The sequence below is a fragment of the Ixodes scapularis genome, unplaced genomic scaffold (genome assembly GCF_016920785.2).
Source record: "Ixodes scapularis isolate PalLabHiFi unplaced genomic scaffold, ASM1692078v2 PGA_scaffold8__174_contigs__length_109621045, whole genome shotgun sequence".
NCBI classification, from domain to species: Eukaryota; Metazoa; Arthropoda; class Arachnida; order Ixodida; family Ixodidae; genus Ixodes; species Ixodes scapularis.
The window spans coordinates 34432754-34446076 of record NW_024609883.1 but is presented as its reverse complement, the minus strand read 5'-3'; the positions used below and the strand labels follow the sequence as shown (position 1 = coordinate 34446076).

The 13323-nt window shown below is 51.0% G+C and overlaps 1 pseudogene; it reads left to right on the top strand.

Annotated features, from left to right (window-relative positions):
• The first annotated feature begins 6096 nt into the window (after positions 1-6096).
• Positions 6097-8823, top strand: LOC115324196 (annotated as a pseudogene).
• Positions 8824-13323: the final 4500 nt, after the last annotated feature.

Here is a 13323-nt window from a genome sequence, read left to right as displayed (position 1 = left end):
AAATGTTCTAAGCTGCCTAGTACGTACGAATTATTTGTGATATTTGCTCTTATGATCGAGCGCAGGGAGAAAATGCACTCACTTTTTCCCACAGAAATGCGTTACCGAAAGTCTATTTTCGACCGGTTGCTGTCTGCTTCAATTTGCGTCAGCACACTAGCGCCACTTGAGTAACTAGCGTACATTAGAAATAACTTTATGGTATTAGTAGAGTGCGCGGCTTCATTGTGACATAATATTTTGGTTGTGGTCATATCTCGTGAGTCTAAAGCGATACCAATAATTCCTTTTGGTTTCGTTTTGAACCTGAGTTGCCCTTTAAAATGAAACAAACATTGCAGTTGCATTCGTTCTGTCACGCACGGCCTCAATAAAAATAGGTTTTATTTGCTTGTGTTTCTTCTCAGAGATGAAAGAAAGCTTTCCTAAAGGCCCCGAGAAATTAAATTCGCCATAAAGCACACAAAAACAATAAAACGCAGCGACCTAACCGGCACCAGTGTCCGGAATTGCGCCTACGCAGGCTGCCACGGCCCACCGACGAGGAAAGCCACAACCCAGCGCAGTTGGGCAACACTGACGTACACTCTTAAAACCAGTGAAGGTCCATATAGTCAGTGACAGCTCAGGGAAGACAGGGCGTTTATTCTTATGTTCACGCTCCTGTCTTGCTGGTTGGTTCTTTGGTGTTCTAATGGCAAACGCCGTAATCTCATTGGCCAGGGAACGATAATGAGATGTCTAGGACGCACCACGCCCTGTGCGTCTTACAGTGGCTATACAGATAAATAAGTGACTGTGAGGTCCTTCAGAAAGTGCGTTTGTGAGGCGCCCAAATAAAAGATCGCGTTCTTTTTCGTTCTATTTCTTTTTTTTTTTAATGATACGATTCCTAAAAGCTAGATGTGCGCGAAAAGTGACATTTTAACTTGATTCGAAGTAGAATCGAATAGTGCCGAATAAGGCCAAGAAACTCAAATGTCCAATCGAAATCAAAAACTACAGTTGTTACTCGGACTATTCTCAAATACAAAAAAAAAAAAAGTTGCATTGGTTGAGAAGAAAGCACTATCAATTCATTTTTCTGCGGGGCGCGCAGAACGAAGATTGACAACCACAAATAAAAACAGCGTTAACGAACACACTTAAACGACAAAGTGAAGAGACAGCTGTCGGATGTGTCCACCCATCCACGTATGGATTCGTAACGTGCTGTGTGGATGGATTAGACAACCGTTTGAAAAGGTTCAGCCATATCCGTCTATTCTTTTGCGAAGTCTTATACACGTTATTAAAAGAGTGATTAATTTCATTTACGATTATTCTTGGTAAAAATATATTAAATTAGGGTAATTGATAGAAACATTATTTGACCCTGAATGAGAAGACTAACCGCTACTTTCCCAATTACTTCAGAAGATTCACATGTCGTTATCAGTTGCAACATCGACAACCAAAACTTAAGCAAAGCTTAAAGGGGCTGCGCAACGATTCTCGAAATTCGGCCAAAAACAATTCTGGGAGTTGGTCTTGGTAATTTCTACCGGGTGATTCAAGGAGATGGCAGGCTCCTTAAATCGACCGATAAATTCGGTTTCCTAACCTATCGCGCTACGACTTTGTGCAGCGTTGCCCACAGATGGTGCTTTTTTTTTTTTTTTGCTTTTTTGTAAAATTTGCAAAGAGCGAACTTACCTGAGGAAAAAGTAAAGAAAGAAAAAGGCTTAGCTCCTATGGAAACGCAGCGACGCCACCGGTCTTCAAACAACACGGCGCCGTTTCGTATGGGAGACAAAAGATGGCGCAAGCGGTCGCGACGCCAACTGCGGCCAACGAACGAGCAGGCGACGCCGAGAGCCGGCCCTTTAACAGACAAGGAACTGCAGTTCCTTGCTGTTACCGCGCCTGTATTTTTTGTTTCTGCGACTGTCGCCGCCTACGGAACGCGCGCCGCTTTTGAGTCGAAAAGATCGTCTGGAAAAAAAGACGAAGTGTTAGCATAGGATCAGAAGTGTCTCATCCAGCTCCACTAAAGCGATTTTTTTTTCAGTCCTACTTCGGCGCCCCTTCTAGCGCCGAAGTTCACACGGAACATCGGAAGTTTCAAGGACCTCGCTAACCGCACTTTGCCGAAAACCGGGTGAGCGACCTTCGGCAAATACGGCTTCCAGCGATGAAGGAAGACCGCTGCTGCGGCCACCGGTACTGGGCCCAACAGCCGAATGTGAAACACTATTCACGCAGCCGAATCCCGGCGACATCGTGATTTTGCACCGAGGAGATGGAACAATCGCAACTGCAGTCGAATGCGGTTCATCGGTCAACCAAGCGGGTACCTCGAACATGGAGACAGATGCCATAACACCACTGAGCCTAACCAGCGACTGTGAAGCGCGAAGATTACGCGAATCTTCAGTAGCAAAAAAGCGTAAAGGGGAAGACTTGACGCAGGCAGACATGTTTCTCGACGCAAAAGGAGAAATAATGGACGACAACGGTAGCAACGACGACGACGACTGCAACAATGGTGAATGGCAAGTTCCGAACTACCACAAAAAGAAATCCCAGCGCAAAAACAGGCCAAACCGACCCCAGCAGCAACAGGACGGACCTAGGTACACGGTCGTCGTCAAGCCCACCACGGCCATAAAAATCACCAACGTGGACTCATGGCTTCTGTGGAGCACTTTCCGGAAGCTCTTAAAGTCGCCATGCGAAACCGACCGGTTAGGCTACACCGTCAATAACAGAAATAACTTCATCGCAATTACTGTGCAGACGGAACACCACGCAGAAGACCTTATGGCACTCAAAGAGCTGCCCACGGAGGACCCTAAAAATATGATCCAGGTCACAGTATACAGGTCAACAACCGGCAGTCAGCCACGAGGAATTATACACGGCGTTTCACCTGGCGACGCAGCACGAGGCATCGTTGACAATGCCATAGCGGACTACCATGACATTATTCATCCTCGACCCCTAGGCAAGAATGGGACGTATTTAATCATATTTGACGGAAGGGGTATCCCGAGGAGCATCCGACTATTTGGAAGATACCATACTGTGTTTCCCTACAAACCAACTGCGGTCATCTGCCTACAGTGCCACGAACTAGGTCACATGACCACGGTATGCACAGGCAAGCAACGGTGCAAGTCGTGCGGCGAGATCCACCCGACCAACCAGCCATGCCAGGGCAAGTACTGCCCGAACTGCAGAAAGACAGGACACACGGTATTCGAAGCAGAAGCGTGTCAGGCCCGGAACCGGGCGGACGACAGACTCCAGAAGCGGGCGGCGGCGGGTCGACATAACTATAACAACGGAGTGGTTACCGCTGCGAAGGGCAGGACCTCTGCCCGGGCGACATTCAAACCGGACGTCTTCCCTTCCCTCCCAACCCAGCGGCTGCACTCCCAACCAAAGCGCGATACAGAAACGTCGTACAGCCAAGTCCTAGCTCCGAAAGCTATGAACACGGACGTGTCCCATATCGGGCCGCCCACCAACATTAGCAGCAGAATGGCCGTGGAACTTGCTCAACTTAAGGAAAGTAGCCGCAAAATACTTGAGAAAATTCAACAACTGGAAGTAAAGTACAAGAAACAGCTCCGACAAGAACAAGAAGAGGCCCGCAAAGCCCAAGCCAAGACGAAGGCCGAATCCGACCGGAAACGCAGGCAAGAAGCGGAACACCAAATTCGATTAGAACAGCAGAAAGCTGATGAAGCACGTCGACGTGCCCAGCGCTGCGCCGTCACCTACGAACAAGTCATTGAACGGAAAAGGAAGGAAGCCGAAGCAGCAACTGCTAAGGCCACATCAGCACACGGCGCGCGCGCAAGTGCCCCAACACAACTGGATCGAAAACAGCCCTTCCCGCCAACTGCACCTCTATCACAGGACAGCACACCGATATCGGGATGCCTTCCAGGCACGCCCCTCAGCGGCGAACATCTCCTACAACTCGTGGAGAGTAGACTTCAAAAATGGCAACAACAGCTCCAGCAACAGCTACGGCAACAGCAACAGGTCATGATGCAGCAGATGCAGCAACAACTGCAGCTGATGTTCACCCAGCCTGGGCAAGGACCGGCAGCACCGGCCAGTAACCCAGACATGGACCAACACCATAGACGAAATAAAAACGAGAAGACGTTTACAGCTCTCCAGTGGAACTGCCGGGGACTGCGTGGCAAGAAGTCTGAACTTAAATTACGACTCAGTGAGCGGAAGATGCCCGTGGATGTCATCCTGCTCCAGGAAACGCACGAGGCAGAGATAAAACTGATCGGGTATGTCAAGTACGACCAACCGAGCATCACGCTGACCGTTAAAGGCAAAACGAAAGTGCAACCGCAATCCGCAATCTTGGTTCGCAAGGACCTTTTGCCCTAACAGCAAGTGGACACAGGAGAGTGGTGTACCGACTCACAAGAAGTGGTGGCCGTTCTGGTGGAGAGCGAATGCGACGGCCCGATCCTAGTTGTGTCAGTGTACTACCGACCTAGGACATCAACGGCAAGGAAAACGAGATCAGAAATCGACCATGGCTGGATAGAGAAGCTAGTACGAGAGTGCGGTAAGAAAAGGAAGCACACGGTCCTGATCGGAGGGGACTTTAATGCCGAACATGAAGAATGGGGCTACGCCAAATCATCGATCAGGGGTACTGAGCTGCTTCGCAGAGCAACCGGAACAGGGCTGGTCTTAATCAACGAACGGGGTGCTAAGACACGGACCACGGCCAATATCAAACAGCAAGACACAACGCCCGACCTGACTTGGACCGACTCGCGTACTGCGAGAAAGACCGAATGGAAAGTTTTCGAAGACACGTGGGGCAGCGACCACCACCCCATAGAGACGTCGATTCTTGGCAAAACAAAGCGGCGCAAGAAAAAGAGAACGGTCAAGACCACAGTATGGGACGACTTCCATGCCGCTCTGGAAGAGTCTACGGGTACAACCTTTGACGACCTGACAAAACTAATGAGGGAAGCGGCCAAGACTGCCACGGTCGAGACCCTAGTCGAAACAGGAGCGCCGATCCCGGACACCAGGCTACTGTCCCTCTGGCGCAAAAGAACCAACTACTTGCGACGCTACCGTCGCACTCGGAAAAAACGGGACATTCGCAAAGCAAACAGGTACGCAAAGGAGGCGCAACGACACGCCAACAGCCTGTGGAGGGACGACTGGACCAAGTTTTGCGAAGGATTCAACGAACGAACTTCACTGAGACGCATGTGGGCTGTATGCAATATGATGCTGGGCAAGAGCAAGGGGGGAAACACGGCACCGAATCTGGCTTTAGCGGAAAATAAGGAAGTCAAGCAAATATTAGATGAGATAGGGGACGTCTTTTTCCCACAGCCCGCTACCAGCCCAAACCCGGTAATCTACAACCATGAAGAATCGAAAAACGAGGTGTATGAAGCGGATTTTACGCAGTGGGAAATGGAGGCAGCGATCGAAAAGGGCAACGAGCGAAGCGCGGCGGGGCCAGACGGGATCACTAATTCCATGCTCAAGAACCTCCCGGAGGCGATCAAGAGAGATCTGCTGAAATTAATCAATGACCACTGGCGCGAGGGCACCATCCCAGATAGCTGGAAACTGTCCTGGGTGTGCCCCATCCCGAAACCAGGGAAGAAGCCCGACTGCGCGAGCAACATGCGCCCCATCTCGCTCACTTCTGTCCTGTGCAAACTGATGGAGCGCATGGTGCTTGCACGGATCGACTGGATAATCGAGCAGAAGAGGGAGCTGTTACACCCTGCTCAGACAGGATTCCGCAAAAATATAGGCACACAGGACAGTCTAATACTGATTCGAGAGTACTTAATGAACCGGCCGACGCAATGCCACCGCCAACTCCTGGTGGCAGTGGACATCAAGAAAGCCTTCGACACCCTGCCTCACACCACAGTCATCGACACGACTCGCAAGCTAGGGGTGCGAGGCAGGCCACTGAACTTCATCAAGTCTTTTCTGAGCGGACGCAAATACCTTGTGAAAACTGGCAAGCACAGGGGTAGTACAGAGAAATCCAACGAGATCGGCGTGCCGCAAGGATCAGTGTTGTCGCCGATGCTATTCAACCTGGCGATGCGCCCCTCTTATGGAGACTCGCCGCCGTTCCGGACTTAGCATTCACGGTCTACGCGGACGACATCACTGTGTGGACGATGGGAAGTGACAGCGCGCCTCTTCCTGAGACGACGATCCAACGGGCCCTCGACGTGGTGAGCGATTTCTTGACAGAGAGCGGCCTTCGTCCATCGCCCGAGAAGACCAGATATATGGCCTTTGGGAAAGACTGGGACAAGGTCGACGCTGACCTGCGCTTTAACGGGCCGCAGGTCCAAAAGGCGACAGAGCACTCCATCCTAGGAGTGAATATTCACTCGGGCGGCGACCCAACCATCTGGATTGAGCGAATGCGAACTACCTGGAAGAAAGAGCTCTCGATCGTGCGACGACTAGCGACACGAGTCGGGGGTCTCGGAGAAAGGTTAGCGAGGACCGTAGTACAAGCCGCCCTGATATCCAAAATATCCTACGGCCTTCGTTTCTACAAACTCAACACCACTCAACGGTCCAAACTGGAAACACTAAAGAATGACGCGTGACGCCGCATCTCGGGCCTGCCGAAGTGTACGCGCCTGGAATTACTACACGAAGCCGTCCCTATGCTCTCCTTGGAAGAGATCGAATGGCATCTAGGAGTGGATATTTGCTGCCAAACTAACACATACCCGTCAGGGCAGGGCCATAGCAGAACTCATGCCCTCATGGAGCTCTCTGTGTGCAACGACAACTCCACCACCGATACCGGATCCCATCCCACCGTGGCAGAAGACAACGGTCACCCCAGCCAGGCCGATCCCGAGAAGGATGAACTCGGCGACAAACACCGGCAGAAGGCGCAAATTTGCTCGACGGCACGAGCAGAAGAGCGGAGGTGAGGCCGAGCTTTATGCGTACGCTGACGCAGCATTCAAAGATGGAGTGGCGGCCACTGCGGCGTGGCATTATGAGAAGACAACGAAAAGCACGGAGCTGCAGCGATGCGGATCAGCGCAGGAAGCGGAAGTCAGGGCCGTACTTGAAGCCATCAAAGACGCGGCCGCGACATCGAGCGACAAATTCCGCACACTGCGCGTCTTCACGGACTCCCAGGCCACCGTGAGAGCGCTTAGGACGCAAGTCATGGCACACGGAGCAGTCGGGGAAATATTCCGGTTGGCGCAAAACCTGGAACGGCGCGACCTAAACCCGCTCACCACCAGGGTGGAGTGGATTTCCGGTCACGCGGGCATCGCCGGCAACGAGAGGGCGCACCGGGCGGCGATCGAAGAGCTTAATCGTATCGACCTTCGACGCCAGGACCCGGGGCCAGCCCCCTCTGTGGAACCGCCACCGCCCCCCTTCAACTTGTACGACTCCGAGGGAACCATCCTCAACATCAAATTAGCATACAAGAAAATTCAGCAGACCAAACTCAACGCCAGCGGCGAGCCCCCCGAAGCGACCATTCCTTCGGGAACCTTCCGACGGCACGAGACAGTCACCCTCCGAAGGCTAAAGCCTGGTCCAGACAATTGCGTTTGACTGCGTTGCGTCGAGAACCGAAAGCGAGTCACCGGCACATCTGTGCCTCGTATGAAGCGTGGACTCCAATTCAAGGAATCATCTTGGAACGCGATATAAGCAGCAGGGATGTCCTGGTTTTCCGCTGCCGCAACGCAGTCAAACGCAGTCAAACGCAACTGTCTGAACCAAGCTTAAGGGCCCAAGCCGGCATCACGCCGGCCCGCACCCAGCGATGGGAGCGAGCGGCCAGTGAGAGGAAGACGAAACTCGCCAATGCTTCAACGGCAGTAGACCACGATTATACACCTTTGCAAGTGAGATCCCGGCTTAACCTCGAACCGCGCGCCAAGGTGAGGAGGACCTACTCTCCAGCCAGGACGTTCGCTGGTTGTCGCACAATGTTGCCAAGCGTCTCTCGCCGAAGCGCACACCACTGAGCGCAGAAAGAAATTTAAAAAATAAGTATAAAACGTACACGTGTCGTCTTCGACCGCGAAAGAGCAGGGATAATTAAATAAAATGCCTAAACCGGTAACAAATAGAAAAATTTCAAAAAGATCTAAAGTCTTAAGGCGCTCTTCAGAATCCGCCACAAGTCGCATGGCCTTTGCATCAACGATGGCTGCGCTCCAGGCAGCTCTGGCTTCCACAACATGCAGGAACAGAGGCTGCGATCGTTATAGAGTCAGCTCCGACCCTTAAAGATGCTCCGTCCTACAATATGGGATGCTACGATTCTGTGTGGATACCTCCTCCTGCGTTCCGAGACAGTAAGTGTGCCGCTAACGTTAGCCATCGGCGATGCAGCAAACGGCACCATCTTGTTATCGCGCACCCCACTGACGTGCCCCTGGCGCAACCCAGCATGGCGGAAACGGTACGGGGCGCCAGCATCGCTCAAAATGGCAGCGCACAGGAGCCTTTCTTGCAAACGTGTATAGTCTATTGTCAAAGAAGCAAAGGAAAGAAGAAGAAGCCTGCCCCGAAGGCTGCATCTACTGCAGAAATCGAGACGTCAAGTGCGACGAATGTCATCTGATCTGGCACTGTCCGATTTTTAATGAAGAAAGGACGAAAGCCCTGAACACGCTAGAACAACAACACCGCCCTACGTGCTTCGAAGCCTGGTGTAAACCAGTGGGAGACAAAGACATGCGTGTCGCGGTCCTGTCCGGTCTGCTCGGATTTCTGAGTGAGACCGGCTTGGACATTCATATCTAGGGGGTCTATACCCCAAGCGGCGGGACCACAGCTCTATTACTTGTAAATTGCCAATGTCCCGCTCTATCCATCCATTTTTAAACTTGCTCCAACAAATTGACTCGTGAAATTTTCGCCTATCAATAAACGTCTTCAACAACAACAACAACAAGATCGTCTGCTAAAAAGGCCTGCTCTCGGCGCCGTATGCTCGTTCGTTGGCGTAAACGTTGGCGGCGTTCGTTGCGCCATCTCTTGCGTCTCGTGCGAAACGGCGCCGTGTTGTTTGAAGACCGGTGGCGTCGCTGCGTTAACATAGCAGCTAAGCCTTTTTCTTTCTTTACTTTTTCATCAGGTAAGTTCGCTCTTTGCAAATTTCACAAAAAAAAAAAAAACCATCTGTGGGCAACGCTGCACAAAGTCATAGCGCGATAGGTTAAGAAACCGAATTTTCCGGTCGATTTAAAGAGCCTGCTGTCTCCTTGAATCACCCGGTAGATCCAAGAACAGAAAGCCCCATTTCTGATTCCATGCAATAGTTGTTATATAAGAAAATGGCAAAGATTGAAGTTTTTGGCGCCTCTCAACTCGCGCATCGGCGAAAGAGGTCTTCCGAATCACGTGCGCGGTGGCATCTCTGGGGGAACATCTAACTTCCGAATTGGCTCTGTGACCTCTGTTTTTCGGTCCTCCAGCACTTCTCCTGTGCTTCTGAACACCATGTCAAGCGTGTTCTCGACCTACATGACGTCATGACGTGTTAGTCTCTGACACCAGGCACCCTTGAGAGGTTCCTCGCGCGTTACACGATGATAGTGGAGATTTCGGTTTACGAACACGGGACTTCGGTTCGAGCACAACAAAGCACCGCACCCGGTAGGCATCGCCCGTGATCGCGGCGGTTGATAAGATCGTATGTTGAGAAACACAAGAAAACGAAAGTTCTGACCCTCATCTGCTCCTCGAACAAACCAAACTGCTCGACCAGTGGATCTCAAATTAGGGTCCGCAGATCCTTTAGCGTTCGCGAAGATATTTAGGGGTCCGCGATGCTCTGCCTCACCACTAAATCTGTCAATAAACGCTGTCTTGTGTGTATGACATCGAGAGAGAAGTCTAAATCACACTACCTCTTAGTTATATTGTCACGAATGACCAGTGATGAGGCGGCGAATAACTGAATAAACTGAACGTTTAATTGGGCGAACTTGTGCCTAAAACTAAAAAGGAAACATAAATAACAGCAGAGCGTCGTGGGCGTCGAAGTCGGCGTAAAAGCAGAGTCGAACGCTGGGGCGAGACTGACTCGACAAGGGGGGGGGGGGGGGGGGGGGGCGTGATGTGGGGGGAGGGCAAGGTTAGCTTTGCCAAAAGTGCGAGCGTTGTTCCGCCCTGAGATAGGAGGAGGGAAAAAAAGGGGGCATAGGAGAGGACGGGGGAGGCAAAAGAAAACCAGCAGCATTCATGTCTCAATGAGTCAGATAGCGAGTCCGGGCTGGGCTGGTGGCACTTAGCGGAAGAGCAGCAGGGCGTCATAGGTGCTTTGCTAAGCCTGTCTCTCGTAGGAAACCCAGTAGGAGGGACTTTATGATCCGTCTTCTATGCCTGGGACCTTCAGGGAAAACTATGTCCGATGCTGTCGTTGGTCGGATGTGTTGTTAGGATAGGGCGGAGAGAAACGTCCTCCGAACTTCATCATGAAGAGTGCAACCCCAGACTATATGAGCCTCGTCCTCGGTGACCACACACCGCTGACAGAGCGGAGTGTATCTGCGTCCTAAGCGGTGGAAAAGCCTTCCTTTGTATGCGCTCCCTGTTCTAAGACGGAAGAGCAGCGTCGCGTCGGACCGTTTTAACCCATGGGTCGGGCAAGGTGGCCGCTTTGAGCTGCGCCAGGGGGAGAGGTCCGAGAAGAAAGACTGGATGGCTTGCTGGTAGCGTGTGGGATTAGGAGGCGCCCTGAGCGTAGGGGATAGGTCGTGAGCACGTGAGGCTATACGATCCACGATCTCGTTTCCGCGGAAGCCCACATGGGACGGGACCCACTGGAGCGAGAGGGAGTGACCATGTTCTTCAAGCTGGCGGGCTACCCGTCTCACCTCGTTGGAAGTGGGGCATGGGCAAGGCTTGCGTATAGGCTGAATTCCTCCGCGGGAGTCCGTGAAGACAACGATTAGTTGTGGAGGCAATGACTTCATCGTAGCCAGGGCTTCCGTGATCGCCAGCAGTTCGACGGTCGTGGACGACACCATGTGGGAAGTGCGGGCGCTCCAGCCTTTTTGTTAGTCCAAGATGTAAAAGGTTGCAGTGCAGATTTCCGGAACCCTGTCCACCGATCCGTCCGTGTATAAGTGTAGGGGTTCAGGGTGGGAAACGGAACAAGTGGTCCCGGAACAGGCCCCGGAATAAATGGTCCTGGAATAAATGGTCCCGGAACAAATGGTCCCGGAACTAATGGTTCCAAGTACGAACTAGGAAAAAATTGTCCCAGATAAATATTGCCAATATGCGTTTCGAGTTTTCGAATAAATCCGATAAAATCCAGTAACACTTGCCGGTAAAACATTTTACGGTTTCCAATTTATACGAAAAGCTCAGAATTTCGATGCTGCCGGTTGCACGAACTCATCCGTTTTTTTATATTTTTCCGAGAAGCTCAAAAATATTTTGCGCTGACTTTTTTTTTTATTTATACTTTTGTGCTACAAGCGTCATAAAATAATATATTTTCAGCCCATATAAAAAAGAAAAGTTAGGTAGGTTCTCTACGACAATAATCGAATGGGGCACGCTTATATAAATATATTGTTCAAAAACGCTGCTATATAAAAAAGATGCTCAAAAACAACTGCTAGGCATGTAACCGGGGATTCAGGAACAGAGTCGGGCATAGCCATCCAACTGTACGGAAAGCGATCGACGCTCTACGGGCGGAAGCTTTATCTGTCTCCTCAAAAACTGCTCAGGAGTTTTTACGGAGAAGAAAACAAAAACAGCGCTGGTCCAGATGCAGCGCCGACTGCAGACTCTCCGCCCATTACGACCAGGGAGCAAAGACGATGGAGGAATTCCTTCGAGGTCAGTCGCACTGTTCGGTTTTGAACACCAGGAGTAAGATGTTAAGGCACGCCCATATATGTGTTATCAATAATTGTATAATTTCTGAACATCTTGTCGTAAAGTATAGTTTAACCTAGCTAGTGCAGTTGCTGATCTGGTTAAAGAGACATGGAGGAACACCAAATGTGCATGGAAACCTAATGCACCTATAAATGAATCGAGCTCCGCTCGTTCTATGTGCCACCATCACGCGTCATGGCGAGATGGAAGTAATTCAAGTTTCAAGGCTTCAACAGAATGACTAAGGGTACTCTGCTTTTGTTTCAAAAGAGCCTACTGATACTATAAATATCCTAAAGCCCCTTATATGAAAATAGTAATAACTCCTATAATATCGTCTAAGGTCACTAAATTAACAGTTAGGAGATAACTGTTGGACAGTATTCAGTTCTAAAATATTCTGACGATTTTGAAGATGATTTAGTTCAACACACGACCACTTTCTTCGAAGTAACCGGACTCAAAATATAGACGAAATCCTTCATTCCACCAGGAAATCACTGATTGCATAACGGATGAAGTATATTACATGGTGCATCTTAGTTTCTAAACGATATTCTTACGGGACCTTCTTTCCTACCTTGGAGTTGGGACCATTAGTTCCGGGACCATTTGTTCCGGGACCATTTATTCCGGGACCATTAGTTCCGGGACCATTAGTTCTGGGACCATTTGTTCCTATACCCGTTCAGGGTACCTTGCTGCTAGCATTTCTTTTGAAGCTGCCTTGAGAACCCGAGGGGCGTGTTGGCTTTCTTGCGAACGCCGGGTGGGAATTCGGCTAACTGCAGGCTTGCCTTCCAAGGGGGTGTCGCGCCGTGCGGATTGGTTATCTGAGGGGGTTCCCATCCAAGTGCGACAAGGGTCTGAGTGGCATTGCTAAGCTTGGACTGAGTGCGGGTCCTGAGCCTCTTGATCAGGGACTGGTCAGGGCGACTCTCTCCAAGACGAAGGATCTGTAGGAAAAGGCGCTGGGAGGCTTGGAGGTACAAAGAGCCGACCAGGCCTCCTCGTGCATTCTCTCGTTTTTTTGCACTTCTGGGAACGCCTAACGATGCCCTCAGGCCCGCACGGTGCCGCCATTCGAGTTTGTCGGCCTGACTGGGGAGGAGGTCCATGTATGGTAAGCTATACATGAATCGGCTCACCACCAAAGGAGAGTGAAGGGTCAGCATGGACCGGGGAGAGTTGCCCCAGCTCTGCCCTCCAACCCGACGTACTGCGTTCCGGGTAGAGATGGAGGAAGCCGTGAAGGCCTTTACCTGGTGGTGCCACTTGCAGCGGTTCTCAAGAGTGATGCCGAGACAGCGGTGCTTTGATACAAGGCGCCGGGGGCTGGGAGTCCAGTTGGTGCTTGATTTCCCACAATCGGCGATACCTTCCTGGAAGGACCATGGCTGC